Raw genomic sequence first — 18,428 nt, 5'->3', positions numbered from 1 at the left:
AAATATAGTAATATCCCCTTTAATAATTAAAAAATAAGGCAAACTTTTAGAAGGGTGAAAATCTGAATTCCAGAGCTAACACATTAAAATATTCAAATGCTCAACTTTCAAAAAAAAAAAAAACACAAAACATTCAAAGACAAAAGAAAAGTTTGTCTATCTCAAAGGAAGAAATAAAGTGACAGAAAACATCCCTGATGAATCTTGGACATTTTATCTTCTAGACAAAGACTTTAAAACGAGGTTCTTCAATATGCTCAGACAACTAGAGAAAACATTGGCAAAGAGCAATAGGAATTAAGAAAATAATATATATGATTAAAATTAGAATTTCAATAGAGATATAAATTATAAAATGGAACAAAACAGAAATTCTGGAGCTGAAAATTACAATAAAAGGGAAGTAAAAATGGGTAGATTACTGGTGATCTTACAGAAATAATTTTAAAAATGTTTATAAGAGAATACTGCATATATTTGTTGTATGCCAACAAATTAGGTAATCTAGATGAAGTGATCAAATTCCTAGAAATGCACAAACTACCTACTCTGACATAAAAAGTAATAGAAGTTCTCAACATGTCAATACCAAGGGATAGAATCAATAATTCAAAAACCTCCCAAAAAAAGAGTGCCAATGTCTGTATGCTTCACCAATGAATCCTACCAAACATTCAAAGAAGACTTAACACCAATTCTGTCAAACTCTTCAATAGCAACAACCAAAACTGAAAGGAAGAACACTTATTAGCTCATTATATTTTGTCTAGAATTACACTGATATCAAAGCTAGGTAATGAAACCACAATACTCCTTATAAATACATATATCTTCAACATGCAATATGTAATATATATTATGAACTGAGCATTATCCCAGATTGCAAGGGTGGTTCAATGTAAGAAAATCTATCAGTGTAATGCACCATCTTAAGAGAAAAAAAGAAAAAACACACACACACACGCACACACACCTGATTTTCTCAATTGACACAGGAGAGGAATTTGAGAAAACTCAGCACACTTTAATGAAAACAGTTCACTCAAAAGTAGGAATAAGAGAGAACTTCCTAAACATGTTAAAGAGAATATATGAAAATTCACAATTAATCATACTCAGTGGTGAAAGATTGGAATCATTCTACTCAAGTCAGAAACAAGATAAGATGACCACTTTCAACACTGCTATATGGCACTATACTTGAAGTTTTAGCCAGAGCAATTAGACAAGAAAGATAACTAAAAGACATACAAACTAGAAAAGAATGTGTAAAACTATCTCTATTTGCACACGACATATTACTCTATATAGAGAATCCCTCAAACCTCCATAACAAAGCTTCCAGAGCTGTTAAATGAATTCAGTGAAGATTTGGGTACAAGAGCAACAATACAAAATTAGTAGTGTTTCCATATATAAGCAATTAACAATCTGAAAAAAATCAAGAGTAAAATTCCATTTACAATATTAAAGAACAAACTATCTAGGAGTAACTTTATCAAGAACGTGAATGTCATGCACACTGAGAACTACAAAATGTAGTTGAAAAAAAAAATAAAAAAGGTCTAAATAAATGGAAAAACAACCATATTCATGGATTGAAACACTTAATATTGTTAAGAAGACATGGTGGGTTGAATTATTTACCCCAGTATAGATCTATATATGTTCTTAAACTTAACCCACATCACTGTGGGTGTGACACTATTGTAAATAGGAACTCTTGAAGATTTCACTTTTAGTTAAGGTATGACCTAATTGAAAGAAGGTACATCCTAATCTGGATTACTGGAGGCTTTATAAAGGGAAAATTATAGTGAAGAGCCTGAAGCAGGAAGTCAGCAGGAACTCGGAAGAGAAAGGGAAGGGCAATGTCATGCAGTGGGAAAGCCAAGAAACCCCAAAGATTGTCAGTGAGCAAGCACCAGTATGCCACTGACCCTGAGAGGAAGCAAACCTTCTCACTTCTGAAACTGTGGAGCCATTAATTCCAATTATTTAAGTCAACTCCACTGTATGGCATTTGACATAGCAACCTGGCAAACTAAGATGGATGGCAATACTATTCAAATTGATCTCATAACTTAATGCAGGTCCCTCTTAAAATTACAGAATCTTTTTTCAGCATAAATGGAAAAGTCAATCTCCTAATATATATATGGAAATGCTGTTTGCCATGAATACACAAACAATCTTGAAACAGAAGAACAATGTTGGAAGACTCATACTTCCTGATTTAAAAACTCACTAAAAAGCTATAGTAATCAAAACAGTATGTGACAGATATAATGATAGACATTCAGTTCAATGGAATAAAATTGAGAGTCCAGAAATAGACAGCCACATCTATTTTTAAGTGTTTTTCAACAATGAGGCCAAGTCCACTCAATGGAGAAAGAATAACTTCTTTAGCAAGTGATGCTGTGAAAACTGGGTATACATCTGGAGAAAAAAAATGAAAATGGATAATTATGCCATAAAGAAAAAAAATGATATCAAAATTATGGGAGAATAATGAACTTGGATCATTATCTCATACCATAAACAAAAAAAAAAGCTATCAATTATGTGGAAGCCACACTATCAGATATGATTAATAAAACTATAGTAATTAATATATCCATGCCATTTTCAAAAGAATAGACTGACGTATAAAACAGAAGAGTGAGTCCAAAAAATAGAGCCACACTTACACCTAATTTATAATAAAGGCATCACTGTTTCCCAAACTATAAAAGAACATTTCAATAAATAATGTTAGGTAATTTTTATATCTATTTTGAAAAAAAAGAAGAATCAGGTCATTTCCTCACAACCTATACACAATTATTTGCAGATGTATTAAAGATTTAAATGTGAAACTCAAACAATAAATATTTTAGAGAAAAAATACAGGTAAATATAATTGTGTTATTAGAACATTTATCATTTTTAAAACAACACACAAACTACTTTTCATATAATATAAAAGATTAATTGGACTGTTTTAAGAAATTCTAGTCATCAAAATAAATAGTACTTCTATGCAACACACATAAGTAGATGTTTATATTTGGCAAAAGACTCCTATCCATATATAAAACAGAATCCTTACAAATCAATAAATAATTGTCACGGAACACAATGTAAAGATGGGAAAAAGAGCACTTTTCAAAAGAAAATATCTCAGTGGCTGTTAGATATATGAAAGGCCCTCAATGTCTTTTGGCATCAGGGTAATAAAATGAAAACTACAATGATGCCCATACATTGAGAAAGGCTAAATAGTGACAAAAAATATTAAATGATGACAAGGGTATTGAACACCCATTACTACCATGCACTGTTTATGTGAGTGTACATTGGTATAATAACTATGGAAAATTGTTTGGTAGTGCTTACTAATGCAGAATACGTATGCCCTATGACCCAGAAAATCCAGGCCTATGACAGCAAATCCAGGCCAAGGAAGTATATGGATACATTTTTATGTTCATCAGAATATAATATATATTTATAGAATATAAATAGCAGTACTAGTCATAAAAACAAAAAGCAATAACAATCCTCATATTGAGCAACAGAATGATAATTAAATCTGTGGTACACTCATAAATGAAGCTGCATACAAAAATGAGTTAAGTGAAAGAACAGTAGCAACAAATACAATACATAAATTGTAACTACTATGTAAAGAGAACAAAATAAGAAACCAACATATGCTGATAGAGTTGAGAACAGTGGAAACATTTTTTGGTGAGTTGGGCATCATAGTCAAGGGAAGAATATGGGATTCCTCTGGGGTCTTGATAATGTTTACTGTTGTTACTACTATTGTTTCAATTCTGGTTATAGAGATGTACCAAATTTCTAAACACTTATTTATGTGCATTTCTTTATATGTATATTAAATTTCAATAAATTAAAAATACAACATATAAGGGGAAAATGCTACACAAAAATACATTATTTTTTCCTCATAGTTTTTAAAACAATATACAAGGCAGTGTTTAAACACTTCTCCAATGTTTCCTCAGCCATAAAGCTATTAATATGTCACTTTAATAAAAGGACACTATTAAGGGTTACAAGACCAATTACAACAGGTCTCTTACAGGTGCAATATTTTGATTCCAAATCTCTAGTTGGCAGCAGAGGAGACAACCAAGGGAATTGTGGAAAATTATTTAAAAAAAGTCCTTTTGTGAAATATAAAGGTGTCATTTGTAATTAGTAGATATCCCATTACATTGATTTGCTTTGAAGATTTCAGATGATTTAGACAAAATTAATAAAATGTATGCCTTCTCTTGAGAGTGAGTCTCAAATGTGGAAAGAAACCCATAAATTCTTATTGGGTTGTGTTAGGAGCACACAGACAGCACAGATGTATTTCTCATTAAAGTTAAGCCCCCCCCCACCTCTGATTATGGGACTGTGGTGTTCCGAAGCAGTATGTACCCCAGAAAAACAGGTTCTTACATCAAATTCATTCATGTGGCTGTGAACAATTTTAATGAGGTTACTTCAGCTAGAAAGCTATAGCCCACCTCAGTCAGGATGGGTTTAAATTCTGTAACTGGAGTCTTCTGTAAGTGTAATGAAATTCAGAGAGAGAGAGAGAGAGAGAGAGCAAGAAATCCACAAGAAGCAAGAAGCTGAATTGCTAAATGAAGAGAGATAACAGGAGGTGCCACCATGTGCCTTGCCATGTGAGAGGAGCCAAGGATGGCCAGCAGCCAGCACCAGAACATTGGTCTTTGGGAAGAAAGGATTGACTTAAGTATGCCATGACTTGGACTTTTTCCCAGCCTAAAACCATAAGCTGATAAATTCCTATGTTTAACCCAACCCATTTCAAGGTACTTGAGCAGCCTAGGAATCTAAAACAGGGATTATCCCTCAGATTTCCAATAACTATTTCTAGCCTCTGTCTATCTTTCATTTAACCCTGTAGTCTCTAATAATTGATCTAAATGACTTAGCCACATACCTTAAAATCTGCTTTCCTAACTGGAATTTCTGGGCTCTTGTGGTATTTCAACAACTTTTATTGTGTTTTTTGAGAAAAGATAAATATTTACATCCAAGCCTTCACTAGTTAATTGATACATTTTGGACAGTACAAACATGCAGCTTCTGAGGAGGGGAAATTCCACACCCACATTCCTAAGATTTTCATGATTATTGTCTTTCATTTGAACCCAGAAACAAGATGTCAAACTTGATATTGTCATTTGTAGTTAATCAGATTTATGGCAGAATTAACCTCAAGATTTCCACAGTGCTTTCCATTTGCCTTTAAATTAAAAAATATATATTATCAATATTTTCTATGTTCCTTGCATTTATTCAGTTTTGAATATGCCCTGTGTATTTCACATATTTTCCATATTTACCAATTATAATTCAAATGATCAATATCTTTTGCAAGGTACTCTTTTACCTGGATGTGAGGCCAAATGAAAATATTAAAGTATATGTTTCAGTATAACCTGTCTCAACCACACCACAATATCTAAAGAGTACTAGGACTGCCCCTGGATGTTACCCCCAAAGCTTAGAGGAGTTTTTGAAATGTCATGAAATTATCATTTGAATGACTAACATGCATCTAGAGGAAATCAGAACTAAGATAAAAACCTGTACCACTGCAGGTTTAAGTGAAGAACTGTCCTTGCAAAATATGTACTTGGCATAAAATACTGATTTATTTAGTGGTTCCAGGTGCTCTTTCTGTAAATTACTTTGATATTTAAATAAATGTGCTGAAATGCATATTTTCTTAATCTCTCAGAGTAGAAATATATATGTATGATAAATGACCATTTATATATGTATGGTCATTTATTTTGGTGTTGAAATTTGTACTGGGGTTAGGGGATTGGCTCCAGGGAATGATTTGGCTTCTCTTATTTCTTCTTATGTCCTGGTTTTATAGTGGCATGACAGCGAGAAGCTATGTTTGTTATGTATTGAAATGTGAGCCCCCAAAATGTGTTTTGGGTCTACAACTATTATTGTAGAACAATTTCTCCCTTTGAATCTGTCAAGTTTTGCCTCAGGTAGTTTGCATTCTGTTATTAGGTGTGTATTTGTTTATAATACTTATATCTTTTTCATGGATTGATGTATAACTTTTTTCCTCAGTTTCCTCCATTACTCATTTCTTTGTATTTAGTTGATTTTTTGAGGATCATTTTAATTTCTTTCTAATTGCTTTTCTGGATATGTTTTAGTAATTTTCTTTGTTTTTACCCTGGAGAGTGAAATTACTATTTTTAAATTTATAAATTTAAATAACAATCACATTTGAATTAGTACCAACTTAGCATAAATTGTATATTAATATCTGATTTTATACAGGTTTGCTTCCCCTTGTTATTTCACAAGTTATGCCTTTACACAATGTGGGCCCATTAATGTAGATTTAAAATGACCATCTTATGTGTTTGCCTTGTAAATCATATGTGTGTGTGTGTATGTGTACATACACACACACACACACACACACACACACACGAGCTACTTACCAAAAATAAAATAATACTGGCTTTTTTATCTATCTATGTAGTTACATTTAGAGAACATAGTATGTCATTTTTAATCTTTTTGATTTTTACCTACTTGGAGTTCATTATCTTAGATGTACAGCTTCATGTCTTTCATCATACTCATTTTCAACCAGTATCTCTTCAAATATTCATTCCATCCCTATCTCCCCTTCCTCTCCTTGGACACTCATTATGCTTATGTTGGTAAGTTTGATGATGTCCCACAATTCTCTTGGGCTCTGTTTATTTTTCTTCATTTTCTTTCTGATCCTCAGAGTGGACAGTTTCCTATGACCTATCTTCAAGTTCAGTGATTCTTTCTTTTCTCTATCAAATGCGCTGTTGAACTGGACTAGTGAATGTTTTGTTTCATTCATAGTAGTTTTTTTATTTCTAAGTTTTCCATTTGGTTCTTTTTTATAATGTCTGTTTCTTTAATAATACTCTGTTTGGTAAGACATATTTCTCCTGGTTTCCTTAGTGCATTTCCATGGTTTCCTTTAATCCTTTGAACATATGTAAGATGATTGATACTAGTCTTTGTCTAGTAATTCCAATATTTGTGCTTTCTCGAGGATACTTTCTCTCTATTTTTTTTTTCATGTGAATGGGTCATTTTTTCTTGTTTATTTTCAAGTCTCATAAATTTTTCTTGAAAACTGGTGTTTGTGTATTTCAACATTATATGTGGCAACTCTTGAAATCAAATTCTTATTTCTCCTCATGGCTGTGTGTTGCAGATGTTTGTTCAGTGACTTTTTAAAACTACTTCTCAAAGACTATCTTATTTTAAATGTGTGTTTATTCAGCTTCATTCCCATTAGTTTAAGTGATCAACTAATGATTTGATAGAGATTTCCTTAAATGAATACAAAAGAAAATTGCTGATATTTGCAGATTAACTGTGAGTTTAGGCACTTCAACATTTAGCCTGGTCATTTACAACTCTGCGCTAGCCTTCACTTATTGCTTTCATGGAATCTAAAATTTAGTCAGAGATGAAAGCTTAGGATTTTCTCAGGTATTTTCTATGCATACACTCAGTTCTGTGCATACATACTCTTTCTAGATTCCCTGTGTATGTGAAAATTTTCAAATCACTGATACCCAAGTATCTCCATCCCCAGGATTTCCTCTGATGCTTGCCCTGTCTGTTATCTCTTTCCCCAGGCACTTAAGGTAGTGCATTTGCCTTTAAGTATTTTGATAAATGTTAGTCAGTCAGGTGGACTTGATAGCCCTTAGAAAGCTCTGAGATGGGTGAAACAAATATAAGCCTCTGAGCCAATTCCTCAGGGATCTACCAGACAGATCAAAACAAACTACCATGGTTGTTAGAGAATAGGATGTATGTTTCCCGTGAAACCATCAAGAAGCCCCAGGAATGTAGAACAACAATCACCTTGGAGCTGGTGAATGGGGGGTGGTAGTTGTTTTAGTTCATTAAAACTGACTAAATGCAACATACCAGAAATGAGTTGGCTTTTACAAAGGAGATTTGTTGATTTATATGTCTGTAATTTGGAAGCTGTGAAAATTTCCAAATCAAGGAATAAACAGAGAGATACCTTCTTCCTCAAGAAAGGTTGCTGGTAATGTGGGGCACCTCTGTCACATGGTTAGGCACATGGGACACCTGATGGTCTGTCCCTTCTCCTCAGGTTTCATTGCTTCCAGATTCTGGCTTCAATGGCTTCCTCTCCTAACCTCTGTGTGTTTCTCTCTTGTAGCTTCTGTCTCTCTTAGCTTCTGTGTGTCCTTCTCTAAGCTTCTCTGACTTTTTTTTCTCTCAGCTTCTCTGTCTCTCTTGTCTTTTCTGTGTCTTCTCTCTGTCTTTTGTTCTCTTATAAAGGACTCCAGTAAGAGGATTAAGACTCACCCAGAATAAGATGTGTCACATCTCAAGTTAAGATCCTACTCACTAAAATATCCTATTTACAATGGGTTCACATCCATGGGAATGAATTTGTTTTAAGAACAGGTTTTTCTGGGGAACATCAGAGTAGGCCAGTATGTTGAAACACCCCAGCATTCTCTAAACATTATTTAAAAGTTTCTGTCTTTTTAAAGCATTACCATGGACACTGGATATTTTTTTTAGATTATTTAGTTCACAAATTCTTTATTCTTCATGACAATTTTTGACAGTTTAATCACTTCATTAGTCAAGGGATATGGTTTTAAAGATCCCTACTCTAAGATTTTTATTGAAATCTATCTGTGAAAGGAATTTTTAAATTAATAATGTCTATGTTTCACAATATTGTCAATTGCATTGTGATTCAGTCATCAACTCAATTGTATTACAAGGTGTAGTGTCTTTATTTGAAGGAATATAAATAAAGATAGAAAGATAGAATTTGAATCTAGGAACACATAGATTTTACAAAATAGTCTCAGAGGTATGTTATTGACCATATCTGTGAAACAAATATCTTTTGTCTGGGCCAGATTAAAACAAAACAAAAACTGGAAGTTTAATGATCACAAATGGGATGTGTACTTCTGTTTCTTTTAGTTAACACTACTTCCATATACTAGATTACTTGATAAATTTCATGGTATCTATCTAGCCCTCAGAGGGATCTATGGTTTTGATCATTGCTCGTTTATTGTACTGTGAGCTTTAATATTGGAGATTCACATTAGGAATTTAGGTAAAAATGCCAATTATAAAGTTTTTAATAATTACATATATACCTTAATTCACAGTAGAATAAATAATTTCACACTATAAATTCTTGCTTATGTAGATAAGTCAAAAATTAAGAATTTTTGTCAATCCACTTTTCTCAGACTACATCCATGATGGTTGTAATATGTAAGTGGTATCCAACTATGGAAATATCATCAAAGGATTGGTTTGGTGTCTAATGTTGAATCAATGAAGATTCAAAGGAAATTAAATTAGTTATATGACTATTTAGGGTTGATTGAAGGAGCTGATATGTGTTTGCTAAATTCTTATCTGACATAGCAGATATTTAGAATGCAATCTCTGAACTGATAAATAAATAAATATTGAAGAAATGCTTTAGGAACAATGATGTAATCATGAGGAATAGTAAAATGAGAAACAGTTAATATGATCTTTTTCCATCCACATTTGCTTTATGAACATGCAATCTGGGAAAAGGGAATGGGGAGGCTGAGAGGTAGAACTGGGGGCAGTTTATTTTCATTATAATATACTTCTACACTTAATTGTTAAATCCATTGTAGGTTTTCTTTTATTAAAAAAGTTTTAGAAAGGCTATTGCAATTTCCTCTGTAGTTCTACTTTATCCCCCAATGTTCAGCCTTTTCCATGCCTAATTGGGAGATACAAAAGATTCTTTGTGCCCATTCAAAATTACCTTAAAAAAGAAAGAAAATAATATAAAGTAGTCTGTCACAGTTTTCTTATTTATGTTGCTGCTCAACCTTTCTTAAGGACATTATTTGTTTTAACCTATTTTATCTGGATTTATAATGGATTTCATATGGCTACTTTATGAAATAGGACTTTCTACATTTTTCTATAGGCTTTCGTAAAATTTATTATGTATTGTTTTAAGTATGTAATAAAATAGGAAGAACAATGCAACTGTAATCCATTTACCACTAAGATCAATTCAACAGGTATTAAAATCCACTGTGTGTGTCTGACAGAGAGAGGTTAAAATGCTAAACATTTTAATGTAATTAGCAAACATCATCAAACATTACTCACTTAATATTTAAGCATTCATCTCATAAATCAAAACATTATACTAGTAAAACATTATATAATTTTCATACCTAAGAAGAAACAAACAAAAAAGTTACTGCCAAAAGTATAAATGTCTAATTTATTGTCTCAATTACAATGAACCCATTTGCCACAAGAGTTGTATTTTCGAAATACTACCCTTCACTTTTCTTTTTTTCTTTTTTTTTCTTTTCTTTTCTTTTCTTTTTTCTTTTCTTTTCTTTTCTTTTTTTTCTTTCTCTTTCTTTCTTTCTTTCATTCTTTCTTTCTATCTTTCTTTCTTTCCTTCCTTCCTCCTTTCCTTTTTTCCTTCCTTCTTTCTCTTTTTCTTTCTGTCTTTCCAGAATCCCATGGGAAGTTTTAATGCTACAATCTCTTCAAAAATATGGTTAACATTTTGTGACTAACAATCTGTGGGATAAATCATTGGCACAGTAAGAATACCATTTTCTAAGGAATTTTCTTCAAGGAACAGTAAAATTATTGAGTGACGATAACAATGTGTCTATCCTACTGATGATGCATACCACTCAAATTTTTTTTGAATAATTCTTTCCTCTGACTACTGATGTCAATTTACAAAATAATAGTGAACACTCTGAAATTGTTGCTATGGATTCATCTTATGCAAATTATATAAATATATGTTTTTCAGTCATGTTTTCCAAAAGTTATTGATTCTTCCTATAATCATTTCCAATATAGTTGTCTTGTTGAGTGGACCGGATGGACAAAAACCAACCTAAAAATTCTGAATGAATTCATTCTAATTGGAATCACAGCTCAGTCTGAGCTGCAGACTCCACTATTCGGTCTCTTCCTCATTGTTTACATGGCTTCAGTGGTGGGTAACCTGGGCTTGATCATCCTCACCATGTTAGACTCTAGGCTACAAACACCCATGTACTATTTCCTCAGACATCTGGCATCCACTGGTCTTGGTTATTCAACAACTGTTATTTAATTTTCTTGCAAATCAGCATGCAATCTCATTTAATTGGTGTGCTACCCAGTTCATTTTCTTCACTGTGTGTATCATTAGTGAAATTTTCATTTTATCAGCAATGGCATATGACTGCTATGTGGCCATCTGTAACCATCTGATCTACACAGTCATCATGTCAGAAAGAGTATATCACCAGATGGTGATGATAATTTATCTCTACAGTGTTTTTGTGTCTTTCCTGTTCATCATAAAATTTTCTTATTGTCATTTTGTGGCTGTAATGATATCAGGCATTTCTACTCTGATACTCTGTACTTGATATCCCTGATCTGCTCAAACACACATGAAATTAAATTGGTAACACTTATCTTTTCAGCTTTTAATTTGGTGCCATCTCTTCTGACAGTTCTCACATCCTACATGCTGAACCTCATGGCTATCCTCAGGATGAACTCTGCAGAGGGCAGACACAAAGCTTTCTCCACATGTGGATCTCACCAGACAGTGGTGGTGATCCTCTATGGAACTCTAGTCTTTATGTTTGTCCAGCCCAAATCCAGTCATTCCTTTGATAGTGATAAAATGGCCTCTGCATTTTATATCCCTGTGATACCCATGCTGATTCTCATGATCTACAGTTTGAGGAAGAAGAGGTAAAAAAGAACATAAAGAAAACATGGAAAATATGTACACAATTTCTATTTAAAATTCACTGTAGGGTTTGGTAACAATAAATTATGTTATAGACAATGTATACTATATCTGACATTTCTTTATCCTTGTACTATTTGCCATCATAGGGATGGTTAAGAATCCATTAGTAAGGCATATAGAAATATAGAAATTACTTCCTTGCTTTCAAATCAAAATCTACCACTAAGAGATGATTAACTTCTGCTCATGCTTCAGATGGGAATTTATATTTTGTTTCATTCTTACTTAGGTTTCATTCTTACTTTTCCCACATAGAGTCTGTTTTCTTGTCTATTCCACTAAACAGTGGCCTTACTGGAACTAGGGACTCTGTGCAGTCCATTCATCATTTAAACTGAAGTTCTTACCACAGTTAAAAAATGCAATAATTCCTGATAAAGATTATGAAAATTGATCCATTCACACATTGTCAAATGAAACAATCAAAATTTCAATCTTTATTTGTCCTACATTCCCTTAGAAGAATGCTGAATATAGGCAAAATTAAGAAATGGATTATACAGTATGATTGAACCTAATGATATATATGAAAATGACATTCAACAAATAGTCAGAATGGGAGATAAATTTTAAATTAAGGTAGCCAAGAGAGCCCCTTGAAAAAAGAACATTTAAGCAAGTATTTGAGGAATTGAATGAGTGGGCCATGTGGATATTCAATGAGAGAATTATGATGGTTCAGGAGCTCATAATGATAATATCACTGTTTTGTTGAAGAGAAACGGAATCCAATGTGTTTTGAGCTGAGGCCACCATGGGTAAACATAGGTGATGATAGATTTTAATGCAGGACCTCACTGTGTAGTAGTTTACAGGTGGATGTAAAATTTTCTATTTATTCTGATTGGAAAATGTAAACATTAGAGGAGTTTTATCTGAAGACAGATGTGATGTGTTCTCAGTTACAGAACTGTTATGTAAATAATAGCTTGCAGTGGACTCAGATTGGAAAATGGAAAATTGTGAAGGATTTTATTGTACTCTCAGGAGTATATGGATACTAAGGCAATAATGGAAGCAGTCAGGTTATAATAAGTGACTTGCTTTAAAGAAAATGTCAATAGTATTTCATCATATTAATATGGATTACAAAAGTTTATTAAAATAGATTAATAATTAGAAAATAATGGAAATACTAAATCCAGACTTCATCACAAAATATGCTGAATCCTCATTACCTCTTCCAATTAATCTGAAATATTAGGAACCCTATTTAACCTCCCACCTGAAAAAAGAATAAGAAAACTAAAACTAGATATTTGAAAAATCAATATTCATGCCATGATACTGACATCAGAAACTGAAAGAAAGTTTCCATGGTTTATGGGGGAAAAAATTAGATGAACAATGAAATACTGAACAAGCCTACTGCCTTAAGATATTTTCCAGACAATGCTGCAAATGGGGGATCATAGTTGAAGCCAAACAGAATCCCTGAGTTTGATTAGCCATTCCAAAAATGTATTGAATTTGTAGATACAGCAACAGAAACTATCAAAAATGAAACACAGGAAGAAGAATCATGCAAAGAGCAATGAATGAGCTTTGGTGCAATTTCAAGCAGCCACATGTGTATGTAAATGAAGTTCCTAATTAAAATTCCTTAAATTATTTAAAGAAATAATAGTTGGAAGTTCTCCAAGTGTGATTAAAAAACATAAGATTAACCAACTTCAGAAACATAAATTCTATAGAAAACCTACTTAAAGGTATATCTTAAATTGTCCAAAGTCATTGGGAAAAATAAAAATCAAAGCTTAGACAGCAAAAGACGAAATGGCACCTTGTACGCCTAGGAACAAAGTTAATGATGGCATAAGATTCCTAGTTAGAGGCAAAGCAATCATGAAGAACATGGAGCAACAGCATTAAAGTACTGAAAATGTAAACAAACTGTGAACATAGAATTCTGTACCCAGGGAAGATACATTTCAGAAAGGAGTGCAAAATAATGACTTTTCACACACAAATGTCAAAAGAACCCATCACTTGCAGACCTGCAGTATAGGATATGTGACTTATCTTATGGAATGTAAGATAAGTAAACTGATACCAGATGGAAATATTGATTGAGACAAAAGAATGGAATTCATCAGAAATGATAACTAAACTATTGATCTTTTAATTAATTGTATCTCTTTTAAAGATAATTAACTGCTTTAAAACAATAAAAACTTAAAAATTTCATATGAATTAAAATAACTATCATTGAATATGGACTGTGACAAGTAAAATAACTATAGTACTTATACCATGAATCGTAAGGCAAACACTAAAATAACAATAGAAAAACATGGCTTTTAAAGAAACAATAGAAAGAAATCATAGAATCACAAAACAAATAATCAGTTAATCAAAAGAAATCAGAAGAGGAAAAGGGGTCAAAAATCCCATGGGGCAAATGGAAAGCAAAAAGCAAGGTGATGGACTTAAACCTAATTTTATCAATGATGACATTAAGTATAAATGGTTCACATAGTCAGAAAAAGACAAAGATGGTTGAATCAGATTTAAAAACATAAAGCCCAAATGCATGTTGCCAACAGGGCACAATTCAAGTAAATGGACAAAAATAGGTTTCATGAGAGTAGAGAATATATACATGCTATTGCTAGCCAGCAGAAATCTGGAATGTCAGACTAAGTTGATTTCAGGGAAAGATATTATAAAGGATAAAAAGGGCATCTTACAAAAATAAAGCAATATATTAATGAAGCAGACATAATACTAAATGTCCACACTTCCAATAACCTAGCTTCCAAAAACATGAATAAAAAAACTGACAGAAATGTAAGAATAAATAGGCATTCAATATATAAATAGAAATTCCATACCCCTCTATTGATGATAGAGATGAGTCATTAACTCCAAAAATTTTTATAGAATTGCTAAGTATTACTAACAAATGTGACAAAATTGATATTTACAGAATACTCTACTCAACAACAGCAGAACATATTATGTTTTTAAGGGCACATAGAAACATTTACTGGGGTACCTAGATTAAAATTCAGGTATATGAAACAAGTCTCAGTAAATTTAATAGATATGAAATTATACAAATATTATTCTTTGACTAGAGTGGAAATAGATTAGAAATCATTTACCAAAGATTTCTGGAAAATATCCAAACATTTGTGAACAAAATATCACACTTAAAATTACCAGTGTATCAATAAAAGAATCAATAGGGAAATTAGAAATTATTTTTATCTGTATGACTATTAAAAACAACATATAAAAGTTGTGGTATGTAACTGAAGCATAAATAAAAAGGTAAATTTATGGCATAAATCCATACATTGTTAAAAGAAAAGTCTGAAATCAATTTCTGTGCTTACACCTACAAAATTGGATAAAAATCAAATGAAGTTCAAATTAAGCAGAAGAAAGGAAGAAATAATGATCAGAGATGACAAAAATGACATAAAAACCAAAAAAAAAAGCAATCAATGCAAACAAATGAAAATCTTTGAGAAGATCAATAAAATTGATAAACTCTAGCCAAACTGGCCAGAAAAAAGAATTGCCAATGTCATGAAAGGGATGAGTAATCTTACTATAGATTTTACAAATATGAAAAGTATTTCAAGAGTATTATACACATCTTTAAACCAATAAATGCAGCATCTTAGATAAAATTGGTATATCCTTGAAAAAAACATGCTATCAAAACTCACAGAAGAAATATAAAACCATAGTAACTATATCTAATAAAAGAAACAGAAATTTTATTTAAAATCTTTGAAGTATACTTTCAAGGCACAGATTACTACAGTACAAAATTATATGAGACCCATAAGGAAAATCATGTCAGTTTTATAAAACTCTTCCATAAACCAGAATAGGAGAGAACAAATCCTAATTTAGTTTATCAGAGTACCTTTACTCTGATACCTAAAGTATTTGAAGACATTTTGGAAGAAAACAAAACAATAGAGAATAACCTCAGGAAAATAGATGCAAATTTTTTTTTAAAATATTTTAGCAAATTCATTCTACTAATATGTGAAACTGATAATAGTTCATGAACATGGTGGGTTTGTTTTTGGAATAAAAATTCAATTTACCGTTCAAATCTCAATTAATGTAATTCTTTATATTAACAAGCTTTAAAAAGATAAACATAAGACCATTACAATGCATACAGAAGAATCATTTAACAATATCCAATACTCATTAATGATAATAAGTTTCAGCAAACTACTATTAGAATGGTATTTCCTCAAATTGAAAAGGGCATCTATGGAAAACATACAAGTAACAACCGACACGATAATGAGAGATTAAATATTTTCAAAAAAAAAACACACACACAAAGACACAAATGTGTACTCACAAACATATGCAAACATACATTTATATTCCTAGAAATACATACATTCACATATAATAGATGATAGATGGATAGATACATAGATAAATGGAGAGAGAGATGGATGATAGATGAACAGACAGAAAGACAGACAATAAACAGATGAAGCAAAATGAAAAATATGTTAAAAACCTTTCAGTATTAGGTATCTAGATGATAATTGTACTATTCATAAAGCTTTTATTTTTATATACATATTTATACAAAATATACTAAAACATTTGAACCTCACATTTCAAAACATAGTCCCATGAAAGTCCTATGCCTACTGGTGGTTCACACTGTCAACACACTTGACAGGTATAGGGCATATGTATGTATGTGTGTCTTTGTGTGTGTCTTTGTGTGTGGGAAGAGAGAGAGAGGAAGAAAAAGAGAAGATAGAGAGTTTATTATAGGAATTGACTCGTGACTGGGCTTTGGAAAGTCCTCTTTTCATAGGGCAGGTCACAAGCTGGGAACTCTGATGAAGTTTCTGATGAAATTCTTGGAGAAATTTCCTGGCAAAAATAAAGACAGAAAGTCAATCAATTGTCTGTCTATCTACCTACCCATCTATCAATCTATCAATTATTTATATATATATGAACATATGTAAGTGAATGCATACTTATCAATGAATATATATGCATGTGTGCATATGCCTGTATGTGTGTGTACTTGTGTGTGTATTTGTAAGATGTGGGTTTATTTTGAAAATCCTAAATTAGAAAATTTGCAGTCATATTATTCATACTGGTTTTGTATACTAAAAATCTATCAGGTGATACTGCATGAAAGCTATTGGCTAGACTCACATCTCTTACAGAATAGGTTCCTGACAGACCTGGGTGGAAAAATACAATTTAACAGTGCTGAATGAATCTATCCTAACAGGAATCACAGACTGCCCCAACCTACAGACTCCATTATTTGGATTATTCCTCATAATCTATGAGATCTCAGTGTTGGGCAACTTGGGCATGACCATCCCCACCAAGATGGACTTCAGGCAACAAACACCTGTGCAACTTTTCCTCTGAAACCTGGTTGTCACTGACCTTGGTATACAACTAAGGGACCCAAAATGTTAGTAAATTATGTTGTAGATGAAAATAATATCTCCTTATTATTTTGCACTACACAGTTTACTTGTAGTACTTATCATTAGTGAACTTTCATTCTCTTGGCAATTCCCTGTGGCAACCACATCTAAAGATATCAGCTAAGTATTCTCAAACATATAAGACTGTCCTATTTACAGAAGAAGAAAAATGGAGTCTGTAAAGGAAAGAAAAACTCACCAGTGATGTGATCGTGCTGCAGAGAGGAACTATATTAGTTAGAGTAGCAATTATTGTGGTGTGGCAAAAGGGATTCAAACATAATAGCCTAACAAAGAGGAAAGTATCATCCTTGGATATAATCATGCAGAACTTAGCTGACCAGAATTTGTGGGTGGGTCTTTTCTACAAGGTAATCCCGGGGCCCAAGTTTCTACTATGGTGTTGTTCTGCTGTCTCCCAATATGTTGTCTTCTACTGCAGGGCTGAAGAAACATGGAGAATGCTTGTTCATGTGGGAAGGTTTTAAGGATTAATTCAATTTTTAAATAGATACAGGTTTATCCATTCTTCTGGTGCAATCAACTTTAAGAAATTGCACAATTGATCTAAACTATCAAATTTATCAACAAAAATTTTTAAATAGCATTTTCTTACTTCCTTTTCATGTTTGTGGGGACTATTGTGTTATCCCTGCTTTCATTCCTTATATTGATAATTTGCGTCTTTTCTCTTTTCAGTGGTTGCTATAGGGATTCCCTGAAATAATACATGTACAAACTTATTTAATTGTATAGTACCTAATAAGCTGGTAGTGGTAACTTTTGCTATTTATTTTTACTCATTCATTGAGTTGCTATTCCTTCAATAAATATTCTCCAAGTAAACTACATGTTTGAGATACTATGTTTTACACTGATGATACAATTGTGGTGATTCAATTGTTAGAGCAAATACAAACAAGTTCTAGCTTTATGCAAGTTACACCATAAGTATAGTGGTAGATCTGCAAAGTAATCAAATATCACCACAACAAATACTAAGTGATATCTGTGTTAAGTGATATGAAAGAGCAGTCCTATCAGGG

At 32.3% G+C, this 18,428-nt stretch overlaps 1 pseudogene; it reads left to right on the top strand.

Annotated features, from left to right (window-relative positions):
* The first annotated feature begins 2,369 nt into the window (after positions 1-2,369).
* Positions 2,370-11,866, top strand: LOC119511333 (annotated as a pseudogene).
* The last annotated feature ends 6,562 nt before the right edge of the window (positions 11,867-18,428 follow it).

The sequence above is a fragment of the Choloepus didactylus genome, chromosome 16 (assembly GCF_015220235.1).
Source record: "Choloepus didactylus isolate mChoDid1 chromosome 16, mChoDid1.pri, whole genome shotgun sequence".
NCBI classification, from domain to species: Eukaryota; Metazoa; Chordata; class Mammalia; order Pilosa; family Megalonychidae; genus Choloepus; species Choloepus didactylus.
The sequence above is the reverse complement of the archived record's forward strand: the minus strand, read 5'-3'. Positions and strand labels throughout refer to the sequence as shown.